A 15,241-nucleotide genomic window follows, 5' to 3' on the forward strand; every position below is an offset into this window, starting at 1 on the left:
ACAATACTGTATTGGTTTTGCCATTTAGCTATATATAATTTTTTCTCCAAAATCACTATCTTCATTACTGGACTATAACAATAGCCTTATAATGCTTTTAAACTGGAAGTCTCTTTGCTTACTTTGCAAAATGATATATAAATATTGCCTCATCCATCACCAGAATGACTTGTTTCCTAGATGAAAACCTGAGGGTGATGTGTAACTATAATAAATTTGGACAGCAAGGGAAGGTTTCCATTTCCAGTTAAAACCGGCAGCCAGGATGTTTCCATTTAGGCTGACAGTGTAGGTAGATCAGCACACGTTTCGTTCATTTGCCTGTTTGTTTGGGGCAAATTGGGATTGTTTTAGGAGGAAAAACAGTAAAGATGAAAAAAGTAGCCTCATACTAGTAAGAACAGGCCAGATGCCCTTTCTGGATAGGAAGTTTCCAGGATCCTTGGGTCCTGGGCATTTTTTAAAATTAGTTAATTCATTGATTTATTTTTGTTGAAGTAAGTTGATGTCCCATATCATGTTAGTTTTAGGTGTAAGGGTGCTAAACATTTGGAATCCTGGTATTCTGAAGTAGGGGCTTCCCTCATGGCTCAGCTGGTAAAGAACCTGCCTGCCAATGCAGGAGACCCAAGACACATGGGTTTGATCCCTGGGTTGGGAAGATCCCCTAGATTTGGAGATGGCAACCTACTCTAGTATTCTTGCCTGGAAAATTCCATGGACCTAGGAGCCCGGCAGGCTACAGTCCATGAGGTCACAAAGCGTCAGACATGACTGAACACGTGCACACACACACACATACACACACATACACATTCCTAAGTGGAGTTGTGTGCTTGGGAAAGTGTGTGCCATTAGGGATATTTTATTTGTATTCAATAAATTCAAGGTTCAAGTTTCAACTTAATCAAGTTATTACATTTCTTTGTTCTGAGCAACAGTTAGATAAAGATAATACTTAACACAGTGCTCAGTAAATATTAATCATTTTTATCATTGTTATTATCATTTCTGTTGGTGAAAAGTTGAAGTCCTTCTGATTCTTATTTTCTGCTTTGATGGGATCTTCTGAATATTTTCCCTTTAGTTTCCTTTTTGTGAATTGCCTGGCTTTTCCTGATGTTACTAATGGCATCTAATAACTAACTGTGAGGCTCTGGCTCCAAGCCAGGTATTTAAAATCAAAATAATTTCACAACTGTGGTTTTGAAGTAAATGAAATGTATTCTAAATAACACAGTATTAAAATAATTATTCATGGATGCAATGGCATTTGCACTGAGATTATAATGGATCAATGTTTTAACAACTGCACTAGACATGCCTAACAGCAACATAGTGACTCCTTACAAAAACAAAAAATGTTAAAGTAAATAACTGTGAGAAAATAAATAAAAGCTCATTTTATTAATAAAATATTGGAATGGGATCGCTGTGTTGAATCTCATGGAGGAGAAGTAAAAGAGAGAAATTTCAGTATGGGAAACGGAAATGCCAAGTCCTAAATCAACTTTTCTGACTACTGTATTGCCCATTTATCCTCTTGCTCGAAAGCATCCAGTGTATCTCCATCACAGTCCTGAGCAACAAGACAAACGTTGCTCATCATTGCATTATTTATAGTAGCCAGGATAGAATCTAACTTTGTTATCACAAGACTAGAAATCTAATCTCTATCCCCTTTTCCTCATTGGAACTATTTTTAAAGGCAATTTGACAGCAATATTTCTTAGGCATGCTACAAACACGTTATAGTAAGTAGTTATCCTTACCAGTATTTAGCACCTCATTTTGTAATTATTGGTGACTCGTCTGTCTCCACACTAATATTGGAAGCTCCTTGAAGACAAGGAACCCTGTTCTCCCTTATATTCAAAGCAATTAGTTTAGTGCCTGATACACAATGGGCCCTTAATATATAGTGGTGGAATGAGAGCCCTTCTAGCAGTCTGCTTTCCTGCGTCTCTGCTCTCTCCACTTTTGCTTTGTTTTTATTGTCCCTTAATAATCTTTCCTGCCACCTCAATTCTTCTTTCCACTATCTTTGCCTTTATTTATGATATCAAAGTGACCTCGTGCGGAATCTGGCAGAAGGTGACCCTCAGGGATATCTTGTTGGGAGTATTTAGTTCTTTAACATAGTGGTGTTCCCCCCAGTTAATTCAATTCTCCGAGTGTTAATGGAATTTCTTGTTCTGCAGAGCCCTGTGCAGGGCATTAATGGGTGATAACAATGATAGGCTAGCTTTTGCCTTCAAGCAGCCTTATAAAGTAAACAGCTGTTTACAAAGAAGAAGAAACTAAATGCTATGCTAGAGTAGTATATAAAGAGCTATGGGAGCACAGAGGGAAGCAGCTTATTGAAAATTCAGAGGGATCAATGATAGCTTCATAGAGGAGATGGCCTTTAAGCTGAGCTTTGAGGGAAGAGTAAACTGCTCCGAGATGGAAGAAGAAAGAATGGAAGGACATTCCAGCTTCAGGACACAAGCAAAGCCTTGTCTTTAGCTTTCCTTTTAAACTGATTTCCTTTCATGGATCTATCTCAGCAGTAATAAATGTTATGACTGTGCCATCCATGAATTAATCTAAATTCTGTTCAGCTGTCCTTATGTTTCCCAATACCTGATACTGTAACATCATTTTTTTATACCTGTCATATTCTCCTCCTCTCTATCAATCATTAAACACAATCATGTAGGTGAAGGTACTTATAAAAGACAAAGGCTATATAAAGTACTATACAAAGATACTATAATTCTTATTACTTATTTGTAAGATCAGTGATCACAAATCTTAGGTACTTAACAGATCATCTAGAGAGTCAACTCAATAAATATTGAAGTCTAACCAAGTAATTTTGACCAGAAAAATCAAAATGAACATAGAATTCAAATATAAGCAACTTAACCTGGCCTATGTCTATAGCTCTGATATTCAGAAGGTCTTCTATAATTCTAGCCAAACCTCAGTTTTCCTTCTTTTCCCAAAATACTTAGTTTTCCTTTTTCTGAAATACTGATTTGAGACTATATAATGTTTCATTGGCACATTGGACTATCGGTTTTTACCACTGATTTCCAGTAAAAAACATTTATAAAACTTCTTGAATGCCGTTTTATTTTATTTGGTCTTCAGTGTTCCAGAACAGATGTTTATAACTCCATGAACTTGCCTATAGGCGTCCTTAGAGTGGCATGAATTTATGTATGGTCTCCAAAAAGATCTTTATTCTAAACAGTCTATCCATAAATATCAATACATCAATATTGCATTTTTCCCAGTTTATTAAATAGATGGGATATAGAATAAAAATTATATATATATGATTAATTATGATTAATGTTAAAAGTCCTAGTATCCAGAGTTCAAATTCCAACTTTATTATACTAATGATTAATATGTGTATGCATGCGTGTGTGTGCGTGCTCAGTCGTGTCTGAGTCTTTGTGATCCTATAGACTGTAGCTTACCATGCTCCTCTGTCCATGAGATTCCCCAGACAAGAATACTGGACTGGGTTGCCATTCTCTCCACCAGGGAATCTTCCAGACCCAGGGATCAAACAGGTGTCTCTTCTGTCTCCTGCATTGGCAGGCAGAGTCTTTACCACTGAGCCACCAAAAAGAACTTAAAAATGGTTTCATACATTTTGAGTCATGTTAATAGTAATATATAAATGACAAGCCCCATTTTACAAGTGGGGAAGCTGAGATTTAAAAAAAAAGGTTAAATCACTTGTTCTCAGTCACAGTAATAAGTGATAGATGTTAGATTATACATATTTTAAAATTATGAACTTTTATTGCATTTCATTTAAAGAGTAAAGATTGCATATATTGTACCAAGAACTAAAGGTATAACATGTATGAATTTAATCTTTGAATGAAAGTTTGAATGAATTTTAAAAAGATGTAAGTATTTTGGCCTTGAGCTTCCAATTTTTCTCAAAGCCATTCTTTTATCTTTTCACGTTTATGTCTTTTATTCCTTAAGTAAGCACTTAGCAAAAGAACATTGCAGTCATTATTGATGCTCCTTAGCTTGGATTGCCACAAAGTTTATAAAAGGCTTCCATAGAAATAATCTTAGACCAAGTTCCTCTGGGCTCCAGAGTATTAGAAGCATTGGGCTATTGACAAATTGATACTAGAAAAGAACTTTGAGGTCCCTGGAGGAAATGTAGCCTGCAATCTCACAATGTAACTAATGGAAGTTTACTATGAAACTAGATTATTCATGTAGTTATAGTCTAAAATGAGCCAGGCTGTTTTCAAATGCTGCTTCTACTGGCTTTTCTTTCTTTCTTTAATAGAAATCCACAATCATCCTAGAAAATCATATGTTAGGTTCCTGTTTCCATTTTAGAGAAATGTCAGAGGTAAAAAGGACTTCAGTGCTAAGTTGTAATATAATGTCAAGGAGCTCTGCATTCATGTTTATAAGTGTTTATTGATCTATGAAATGAGACAGTATGTCCAGGAGAGTATTTTTTGATTATGTAAATCCTATTTCTTCTTATTATTTGGGACAGCTTAAAATCTTTCTCTCTATAGAAACTTGCAGTATCTTTGCGTTAACTTGACAGGTCTTTTTGTCTATACCTGTTCATGAGCATCTCTGCTCCCTTTAAGGAAAATACAAGTGGAATGACTTTGAAATGATCTTTTCCAAGGTCAACAAAATAATCCCAGTAGTAAATCTGTTTTAAAATAATCCTCTTTTGAATTGCATCCTAGAGGAACATAAGAACAAGCACATTCTGTTCTTTTTTTTTTTTTTTCATGTCTATAGCAGTTGCTTTGATCTCTCTCCTATTTGGTTCAGTCCTCTAAACTTGGGACAGGTCTGTCAGGTCTCTCTTGACTATGGAGGGGCGGCTCATAGAAACCACTTAGCAACAAAATCTCCAGAAATACCTTTAAATCACTGACTACTTTTTGTGATTTCATGGCTTTCTAAAAAATTGATCAAATTGGTCACCAATTTCATATGTGCACCATGTTCTTGACAGACTGAAATTTGCCAGAACCATGGCAAAGTCCATATTCAGTCTAGGCTTCACTTCCTATCAAACTCGTACCCACATTTACTGATATAGTGAAAATAAAAGTATTTCAAACCGTCTAATCTGCACATGCATTATTTGGGTCTGTAGTCTGTGTGTGAAACTGTTCTCTGAAGTATATTGATTTTATAAAGAGTGGTGAGAGTATTTTGGAGCTTTTAAAATAAATTTTGTTATTTATTTTTGACTGCATGCAGGCTTTCTCTAGTTGTGGTGAAGGCTTTCTCTAGCTGCGGTGCCAGGCTTCTCTTGTTGCAGAGCACAGACTCTAGGGGATGAGGACTTTAGTAGGAGCAGCACTGGGTTCAGTAGTTGCGGTACATGGGCTTAGTTGCCTCATGGCGTGTGGGATCTTCCCAGAGCAGGGATTGAACCCCTGTCCCCTGCATTGACAAGCAGATTCTTAATTACTGGACCACCAGGGAAGTCCTTGGGACTTCTTGACACATAGTGTGCACCATTTTTTTGATAGTGAGATTCTGTGGGGTGTACATTTCTGTAAGGTCTTGACCACCTGGGAGAAGCAAGATTATGCCTGAGCAGGAATTCAAGGAAATTTGGATGGAGACTTACTAGTTCTTATAGGACTAGGGCTTCCCTGGTAGCTCAGCTAGTAGAGAATCCGCCTGCAATTCAGGAGGCCCTGTTTCGATTCCTGGGTCAGGAAGTTCCCCTGGAGAAGGGATAGGCTACCCACTCCAGTATTATTGGGCTTCCCTGGTGGCTCAGACAGTAAGGAATCCACCTGCAATGTAGGAGACCTAGGTTTGATCCCTGGGTTGGGAAGATCCTCTGGAGGCAGGCATGGCAACCCACTCCAATATTCTTCCCTGGAGAATCCCCGTGGACAGAGGAGCCTAGCAGGCTGTAGTAAATGGGGTCTCAAAGAATCAGACACAACTGAGGGACTAAGCACAGCCCTTGGCCAAGCTCCAAGATAGCAACATTCCTTTTTCTGCCTACTTTTCCCTTGGTCCTTATAGCTCTCTTAATGGGCAGCATCCTTTCATTGCATCAGGAGGGAGTAGGGGGCCTCTAATGGCAAAGGCCTTAGTAGGAATGATTTATGCTGTTACTCCTTCTAGAAATGTCTACATTGTTAATAGGATCTCACAAAGGAGTGAATGGCTATATAATAATGCAATTTGACATGGTGAGATATCAATTTTAGGGCAAGGAGTACCTTCTCCTTTTTCTTCTCTCTGATACGATAGCCAAGACACCTTGCACCAGCCTGCTGTATCAGAATTCAATTAGAGAAGCAGAAGTAGCAGCAGATACATAAGAATTGCATTGTAAACAGTTGGCTTATACACCAATTATTGGGTTAGGCAAATTCAAAGTCATAAAGCACACTATCAGGAAAGACATGATAGAACCCTCAGGCATGTTCTGAAGCTGCTGTCCAGAGGTAGAATTTCTTCTTCAGGGAAACCTTGGTTTTACTGTTAAAGTCTTACAACTGACGATTCTGGCCCACCCAGATTATCTGGGATAATCTCTCTTTAAATTCAATTGATTATGGACTTGTGCTGTGCTAAGTTGCTTCAGTTGTGTTCGATTCTTTGACCCTATGGACTGTAGCCTGCCAGGATCCTATGTCCATGGGATTCTCCAGGCAAGGATACTAGAGTCAGTTGCCATACCCTCCTCCAGGAAATTGTCTTGACCCAGGGATTGAACCCTTGTTTCTGGCATCTACATGCATTGGCAGGTGGGTTCTTTACCACTTACCACTAGTGCCAACTGATTACATCTATAAAATACCTTCATAGCAACTCCTAGATTACTGTTTGAATAGTTGGTGACCATTGCTTAGTGGGTTGACACATTATCAAATCTGCTCTTCAGGAATAGGAATACTAAAAAAAACCCATTTTCAAAGTGTTTAGCTATTTAGATTTCTTACATAAATATATACTTTAAGATCTAAAGGAAGTTGATATTGAAAATATATTAGGACCTAAGCAAGATAAATAAATTACTTCTTTTTTGGGGGGCATGTATATGTCATTCTTCAAAATTCTAATGAGTGAAAAATTTAAGTACCCAGGAAATATTGTATTTATTCTTATGATCATTTTGTGGGTAATGATTTAATAGTATGATTATAATTAGCAGTCTTAATGAATGACAAATCAACTAATTATACACCAAAATTATTGTTACTGATGATACTGGTAAAAAAAGCAATTATTTAAATGGCAGGTATAGTATCATTAAGGTTAATAACCAAATATAAAGTAAACATAATTATTGATGCTGATCATCAAAACCAGTTGGAAATGAATTAATTGGATGTATCATTTGGTACCATTTATGTTTTATTTTAAAAGCAGTTATTTATAGGTCAGGTTTAGAAAACATATTTTAATTGATCAAGTTACCATTGCTGACCCCCAAATTAAATTTATGTAATGATTTTTCACATCAAAGGGTATATTTGGGCTCACAGTTCTCTTTACTTTTCTTAGAACTCTTCAATAAGTATAGGATAGTAATAATGGAGCCAGTATTACTTGTAGCACCATACAAATATTTAGTGTCCCAACCTGTAATTTAATAAGACAAAGTTTAATAGTGTTGAAATCTAGCCTTTAATTGTGATGAAATCAGATTAACTGATCTTATTTTCTTAGTTCCAAACCAGATACCTTTTTCAGCATGACATTTTCTGTATCTCAAATCAATACCACCCTCTGTGCTGTCTTTAATATTTAAAAATATTAATGGCTAAGTTATTGATGTTTAAAATTGCTCAATAAAAATTTTTGTTTTTTTTTCTTATTGTACATATATTTAACTATAAGACTTCCTAGTTTTTGCTGTCCATTTTGTGCCAGTTCTGAGTGTTAGACTTATTTTTCTTCTATCTTCCAGCAAACACCTTTTTCTCCTCTTCCCTGGCCTTTTACCCTCTTCTCAAAGCCATTGGCAGAAGGCACTGGAAAGAGATTGCAGATTTGGGATTAAGATTTTGCCTCCCTCCAGGTGTCTGGCTGCCTCAAAGACACTGGGTCCTTTCTGGTCTCAGCAGCTTGCACTGGTCTGCCTCTGTGTGTACCAGCAGTGGCTCAGAGGCTTCCCGGCTGTCCTGTGCCAAGCCTCCATAGGGCTCTGTGATAATTGTTGTCCTAGCATCAGTCACTTCACATCTGCTACATTTACCATTCTAAATTCCATTTCCCCTGCCCTCATAAACATAATTTCCCATCTACCCTCTGAAGACGCACAGCGTTTCCTGAGACTCTGAAGTGATATTAACTAACCTTGTCCTAGTCAATATGGTTGCTGAACGCTGGCTGTAAGCACCACTGATTTTCTAGTATCATATTTGCATTGCTACACAGAAATTCTATTATCAATAGCCTGGAATTTGGGAGTTGGAGGGGAAGAGGGATGATGGGTAAGAAACCCAGGAGTCTTTGGATGTCAGAACTAAACATAACTTACTCTTTAGTCTCTGTTTCCCTTCCTTTACCAACTAGGATAATATATGCTATTTATTTATTTGCTTTAGTTGCTGTCTGCTACTATAAGGCAAACATCTTATTTGTTTAATCCTCAAACAACTGTATGAGGTAGATATTACTGTCCTTGTTTTACACTTGAGCACTCTGAGACTCAGAGAGGTCAAATAGCGTTGTCAAAAAGCTATTTGAAGGACTGAGGTGGGATCCATCCCTAATTCTGAAACCTCTACTCTGCAAAGAGAAATTTTAGAGACCCTGTAATAATGTATTAACAACTATCAGTATTCTTGCCTGGAGAATCCCGTGGACAGAGGAACCTGGCGGGCTATAGTCCATAGGGTTGCAAAGAGTTGGACACAGCTGAAGCCACTTAGCACACATATCTTCTATTGAGCACCTGCTATGTGCCAGGACTGTTGTAAGAATTTTTAAATCTATTAACTCACATCAGCTCTAATAGTTATATACTGTTATTGACCCATTTTTCAAACGAGGAGGGTGGGGCACAGAAAAGTTATGTAATTACCCAAAGTCACACAACTAGCTTCTTATGTGGTCCATTGATAAAGAATCTGCCTGCCAATGCAGGAGACGCAGGTTCGGTCCCTGGGTTGGGAAGATCCCTGGAGAAGGAAATGGCAATCCACTCTAGTATTCTTGCCTAGAAAATGTCATGGACAGTAGTGCCTGGTGGGTTATGGTCCATGCTGTTGAAAAAGAGTCAGACATGACTGAATGGCTGTGAGCATGTGTGCGTGCTCACAACTAGCAAAAATCTTGTCAGTCTGGTTGCAGATTCATCATATTTAATCTGTATGCCATAGTATATGAAGTAAGAATTCCAGAGTCCAAGACATAAACCCTCTTAACTATACTGTCACTAGGAAAGAAAAACGAATACTCTTTGGTTAAGGCATTCTTGAAATGTAAAAATATGCTTTTAGAAGTTGTCTTGAAAGGAAATGGAATGTTTATGAAATCAAACTGATTAAGGGTTTCTCTTAAACTGTGGACTACTTGTTCCATGTCCTTACACTAGGAACTTTCATAAATGTAAACTCACTAATTTATACTTGGGGAAAACAACAACAACAACAAAAAAAGCTTAGTGTTTTAAAAAGCAATAAGTGCTTTGTTGAATGTTTATGGTGTATGAAAATAATTTTTCTTTTTTTTGGCAAACTCTACAGTAAAGAATTGGGTAGTATCCTTCTGCAATCTGTGTGCTGTGAACTTGATTTTTGAGAACTACTGCCTTTTTTAGAGAAATCACCTCATTCTGAACAGAAGACTTTTCTTTTTCTGGATTGCTGTGAGATTGGTACAGGAGAGTTCCATAATAAATTAACTGGTCCCCAAGAACATCATAATGACTCTGTAGTAGCAACAGTAATTATATTTTACTTCCAAGCCATTATACGGTATTTTTCAAAGAAATCAAGTAGCAGTGCTTCAAAGACTTATTGAGATATACCCAGCCAGGATGCATTTTTTTTCCAGTGTAGCTTAAAACATCTTCATGATTCTCTATTCTAGAAATCTTTTTCATTTTATGCTTTATTCCTTTTCCCCTTTATGCTCTTGTTTTTATTTATAGGATTGGATATAGTCTCGTCTAGGATACAGAAAAGACAATGGCATCCCACTCCAGTACTCTTGCCTGGAAAATCCCATGGATGGAGGAGCCTGGTGGGCTACAGTGCATGGGGTCACTAAGAGTCGGACACGACTGAGCAACTTCACTTTCACTTTTCACTTTCATGCATTGGAGAAGGAAATGGCAACCCACTCCAGTGTTCTTGCCTGGAGAATCCCAGGGATGGGGGGAGTTTGGTGTGCTGTCGTCTGTGGGGTCGCACAGAGTCGGACACAACTGAAGCTGCTTAGCAGCAGGATACAGAAAGACTTGTGATTCTTTGAAAGGGATTGGTGTTTCTCTTTTTCAGTAATAAATAAGTTGAGTAAGCTGCCACATTTTTTCTACTTGGGGCAGGGAGGAGTAAACCTGTGGGCCAAAGCTTCTTTGACCACAAAATAAGACCCACAACCCTTAGCTTTGCCTGAAATTTTATGTGCTAAACTCAGCACCCTTCAATAATGCCCTGGCATACCTGATACCTTGGAAATGAAGGTTTTACAGTTCAGGAGGACTATACCCATCTATTGAAAGCAGTGTGAGGTGTTTAAGAAGTTCTTACTTAGAGCAGTGAAAAACACTGAGAAAAAAATTGTAACCTTTTATTCTTGTCCGCCATTCTAAGAGAGATAAGCAAACCTTAAACCTCAAAAGATTTCATGAAAAAAAGTCTTCAGTGCCACATTGAATGTTTATTCTGTTATTCCTGGAAGAAAGCTTTGAGTTTTAGAGTTCCATTTCTTTAAATAATTTAAATTCCATTCTAATTCCTTCAGAATTAGACTTGACTAATTAATGCATTATAATTATAATTAATCTTGACTAATCAATGCATTATACTAGTGAATACTACAATTGGAAGAGGAAAATTGAATCCTGTTTAGGATTATGTGGCATAAAAAGTAGTATGTATTGTATCCCACTGCAATGGCAGCCCACTCCAGTACTCCTGCCTGGAAAATCCCATGGGCGGAGGAGCCTGGTGGGCTGCAGTCCATGGGGTCGCGAAGAGTCGGACACGACTGAGCGACTTCACTTTCACTTTTTACTTTCATGCATTGGAGAAGGAAGTGGCAACCCACTCCAGTGTTCTTGCCTGGAGAATCCCAAGGACGGGGGAGCCTGGTGGGCTGCCGTCTGTGGGGTTGCACAGAGTCGGACACGACTGATGTGACTTAGCAGCAGCAGCAGAAAGACATGTCAGAATTGCTTCTATTTTATATTGAGATTTTATTCTTCTGAACAAACAGAAACTATAGTTTTAGTCCAGTCACCAAAACAGTACTTGAATAATATCTGGGTTTGAATCATCTATAATTACTTAATAATGGCATTTATTGAGCATTTCATACCACATATATTTCTATTCTTCATTAAACCCTATGAGGTACCTATCATTATTCCCAAATTATAGATGGTAAAAATGGAGCAAATTCATCTAGGGACACACTGTTGTTTGAGCTGAGTTTACTATGGAATCTAACATTTTTGGCTGGATGTTTGCCTAGTAGTTTATTGTGCTAAAATATGCATGTATTTTTGCTTGTGTGTGTGTTAGTCACTGTCGTGTCCAATCCTTTGTGACTCCATGGACTGTAGCCCACCAGGCTCTTCTGTCCATGGCATTCTCCAGGCAGGAATACTGGAGTAGGTTGGCATTTCTTTCTCCAGGGGATCTTCCTGACCCAGAGATGGAACCCAGGTCTCCTGCATTGCAAGCAGTTTCTTTACCATTTGAAGGGAAGTTCTTCCTTAGTTTCTTAATTATTTGCTTTCTCATTCCTCTCCTTCTTCGTGACCATTTTTCAGAAGGCTTTTAGTTCTCTGTAGAAGCTGTAAATCTATTTTATTAATAAAGCTTTTCTTAACCATCTCCCACCCTCCCTGCAAGCCTGATTTTTATGACCTTCCAAAGTGCTCTCATAATAACATCCTGTCTATGCCTATGATAGCACTTACTACACTGTACCATGGTCTCCTGTTTGTTTGTGCAGTTCACCTAATAGAGCAAGGATCTCTATTTTACATTAGAACTTCCTGGGGTGTTTTGAAGAGATGCTCATATTTGAGACCTTACTTTTGAAGATGAAGTTCAGATTATTTTAAGTGCCTAGGTAATTTTTTAAAGTTTTTAATTGGAGAGTAATTGCTTAACAATATTGTATTGCTTTCTTCCATACATCAACATGAATCAGCCATCAGTATACCTATGTCCCCTCCCTTTTGAACCTCCCTCCTACTTCTCACCCCTCTAGGTTGTTACAGAGCACCTAACACAGGGAGCTCAAATCAGGTGCTCTGTGCCCAGGTTATGCTGATGCAAGTTCAAAATTGAGAAGTAAAGATTAACCTATAAATTCTTCAAAGGCGAGGATAATTCAACCGTATTTTCAAAATCTAGTACCACCCCTGATATTCAACAGATAATAAATAGTAGTTGGTTGAATGAATAAACTTTAAAATGCTGACTTACTATGATTTTTGTAATATAAATATTTATTTATTTGATTAATATATGGTTGATGGATGCATGAGTGTTGGCATATCTTTGAATACTTAAGAATAATAGTAGCTTCAAATTCAGCTAACGCTTTCTGATTTTCAGAACTAAGCTGTACTATGTAGCACCTTGGCTCTTCTAGGATGCTTCCTATGAGCTCCAAGTTCAAGAAAAGTAGTTTATCAGGATGAATGAAGTGCAGCCATAGTGCAATCAGAATGTGAGGTTTCTTTGCAAGTCTGTCTTGGGATTTGAAGGACCTTTAGTTACTGATGTGTTATATCCTGTGTGCATTCTGTGTCAGAAAGCAAGAGGCATTTTAGAATTCAGCAACCTGCAGAGTGATCCTGGCACCAGCACACAGCAGACTACTGCCTTGGGCAACTTAATAGGAGAAATTGATTGTTACCCTAGGTAGCCATCAGGATATTACTAGATTTCTTAGAGTCATAAGAACATTAAGTGGGATTTCCAGGACTGTAATATGTCCTTCAGGTCTCATTTCAATGACAATCAATGCTCATAGTCCTTCCAAAGCACAGAAAACATTCTGGTATATTAATGAAACTGAGGTACTGTTTTTCCCTTTGCTTTCTGTTTTGTTTTGTTTTGTTTTTTCTCCTAAGAAAGTTAGGCAGGTTAACAAGACAGATGTCTTCCATGAAAAGCTATTACATAATGTGAAACAAAAGGCTAGTCTCTAATAATTGTAGGGTGTTGGGGGACAGTGAGTAAATTTACTTGAATAGGATCAATCATAGAAATTCTTTAGGGGCACCATATTTCAACTTGGCATGCAGATCCCAAACTCATTTACCGTATGCATGGAGAGAACCACATGTATTCAGTAGTTCTAAGGCCAGTTTTGTAAAGATTCATAAATGTGTCAGTTGGTTAGTCTCTGCACAGGATCATAAGTAATTTCAGTGTTGACAAGTACAGATTCTTGCTGGGGGCAGTTTGAAATTAAAGTCAGCAATCCAGGACAAATCAATAGCTACTTATTGAGGACCCACTACTTTCAAGGCTAGGCACTTAGAGGGGAAGGAAGCGGACTAAGACATGGATCCTACCCTCAAGGAACTTTCTGTTGGGTAGGAAAAGTGTAGCTCTTAATTATAAAATAAGTTTTATTGCAAAGGAATGAATGGTTTATGGAGAAACACAATGGTAGGAGAACTTGATTTCTCAAAATTTAAGTGGTTGCCCATTCCCTATGGATGACCTTTTGTTCTTATGTAGCTGCTATCAACAACTCTTTTGATAAAAGAGGTGCTGTAAAAAATATGATGTATACGTTATTTCTTTCTGCAATTAAGATAAAAATCACTATGCATTTCCATTGACTCTAAAAACATGCTTTTACTGTAAGTATCTGATGTTTTGGAGAAAGAATTTCACTGAATTAATCCTTATAAATAACACAGTTGTATGGATCCTCAACTAAGGAATTCAAAGATTGCCTATGCTTAGCGTGGATATGATTTAACGACTTAAAGATTTTTCCAATTTACAGTGATACAAAAGCAACACATACTCTGGTAGCAACCTAAATGTCCATTGGCGTATGAATGGATAAGCACGTTGTGATACATATAAAGAATGGATATCACTTAGCTATAAAAAGGAACACATTTGTGTCAGTTCTAATGAAGTGGATGAACCTAGAGCCTGTTATACAGACTGAAGTAAGTCAGAAAGAGAAAGACAAATATCATATATAAATGCATATATATGGGATCTAGAAAGATCGTACTGAAGAGCCTATGTGCAGGGCAGCAAAGGCAACACAGACATAAAGAAAAGGCTTTTGGACACAGTGGGAGGAGGAGAGGGTGGGATTTGATTTGCGAGAATAGTATTGAAACATATATATTACCATATGTAAAATAGATAGCCAGTGGGCGTTTGATGTATGATGCAGGGAACCCAAAGCTGGTGCTCTGTGACAACCTGGAGACATGGGGTGGGGAGGGGAGTGGGAGGGGGGTTCAGGAGGGAGGGGACACCTGTATGCCTATGGCTGATTCTTGTTGATATATGGCAGAGGTCATCACAATATTGTAAATTATCTGCCAATTAAAAAAAAAAGCAATATATACTCAGTAGAAGCCATAATTAAAATTTTGAAGTTTTCTCCTTTCCCAGCTGGTGATGTGAGGTAGGAAACTCTCCTGTGATGCTGGGCAGGGGCAGGAGCCACAGCTTACAGTCAGCCACATGATCACAAGGTGAACAACTGTAACCATCCCATATCCATACAACCATTCTGTTTGTCTCTTTCAGTACAGTATTCAATAAGTTACATGAAACATTCAACATTTTATTATAAAATAGGCTTGTGTTAGATGATTTTCTCCAACTGTAGGCTAAATGTAGGGCTTCCCAGGTGGCTAAGCAGTAAAGAATCCACCTGCCAAGCAGGGGATATGGATTCGATCCCTGGGTTGGGAAGATCCCCTGGAGAAGGAAGATGGCAACCCACTCCAGTATCCTTGCCTGGGAAATTCCATGGACAGAGGAGCCTCGTGGCCTACAGTCCATGAGGTCATGAAAGAGGCGAA

General features: G+C 38.0%; 1 protein-coding gene across 7 annotated transcripts in view; it reads left to right on the forward strand.

Annotated features, from left to right (window-relative positions):
* The window catches only part of NTNG1 (netrin G1), a 371,518-nt gene that overhangs the window by 23,056 nt on the left and 333,221 nt on the right, over positions 1–15,241 (forward strand). The gene's annotated exons all lie outside the window — the stretch shown is intronic.

The sequence above is a fragment of the Ovis canadensis genome, chromosome 1 (genome assembly GCF_042477335.2).
Source record: "Ovis canadensis isolate MfBH-ARS-UI-01 breed Bighorn chromosome 1, ARS-UI_OviCan_v2, whole genome shotgun sequence".
Lineage (NCBI taxonomy): Eukaryota > Metazoa > Chordata > Mammalia > Artiodactyla > Bovidae > Ovis > Ovis canadensis.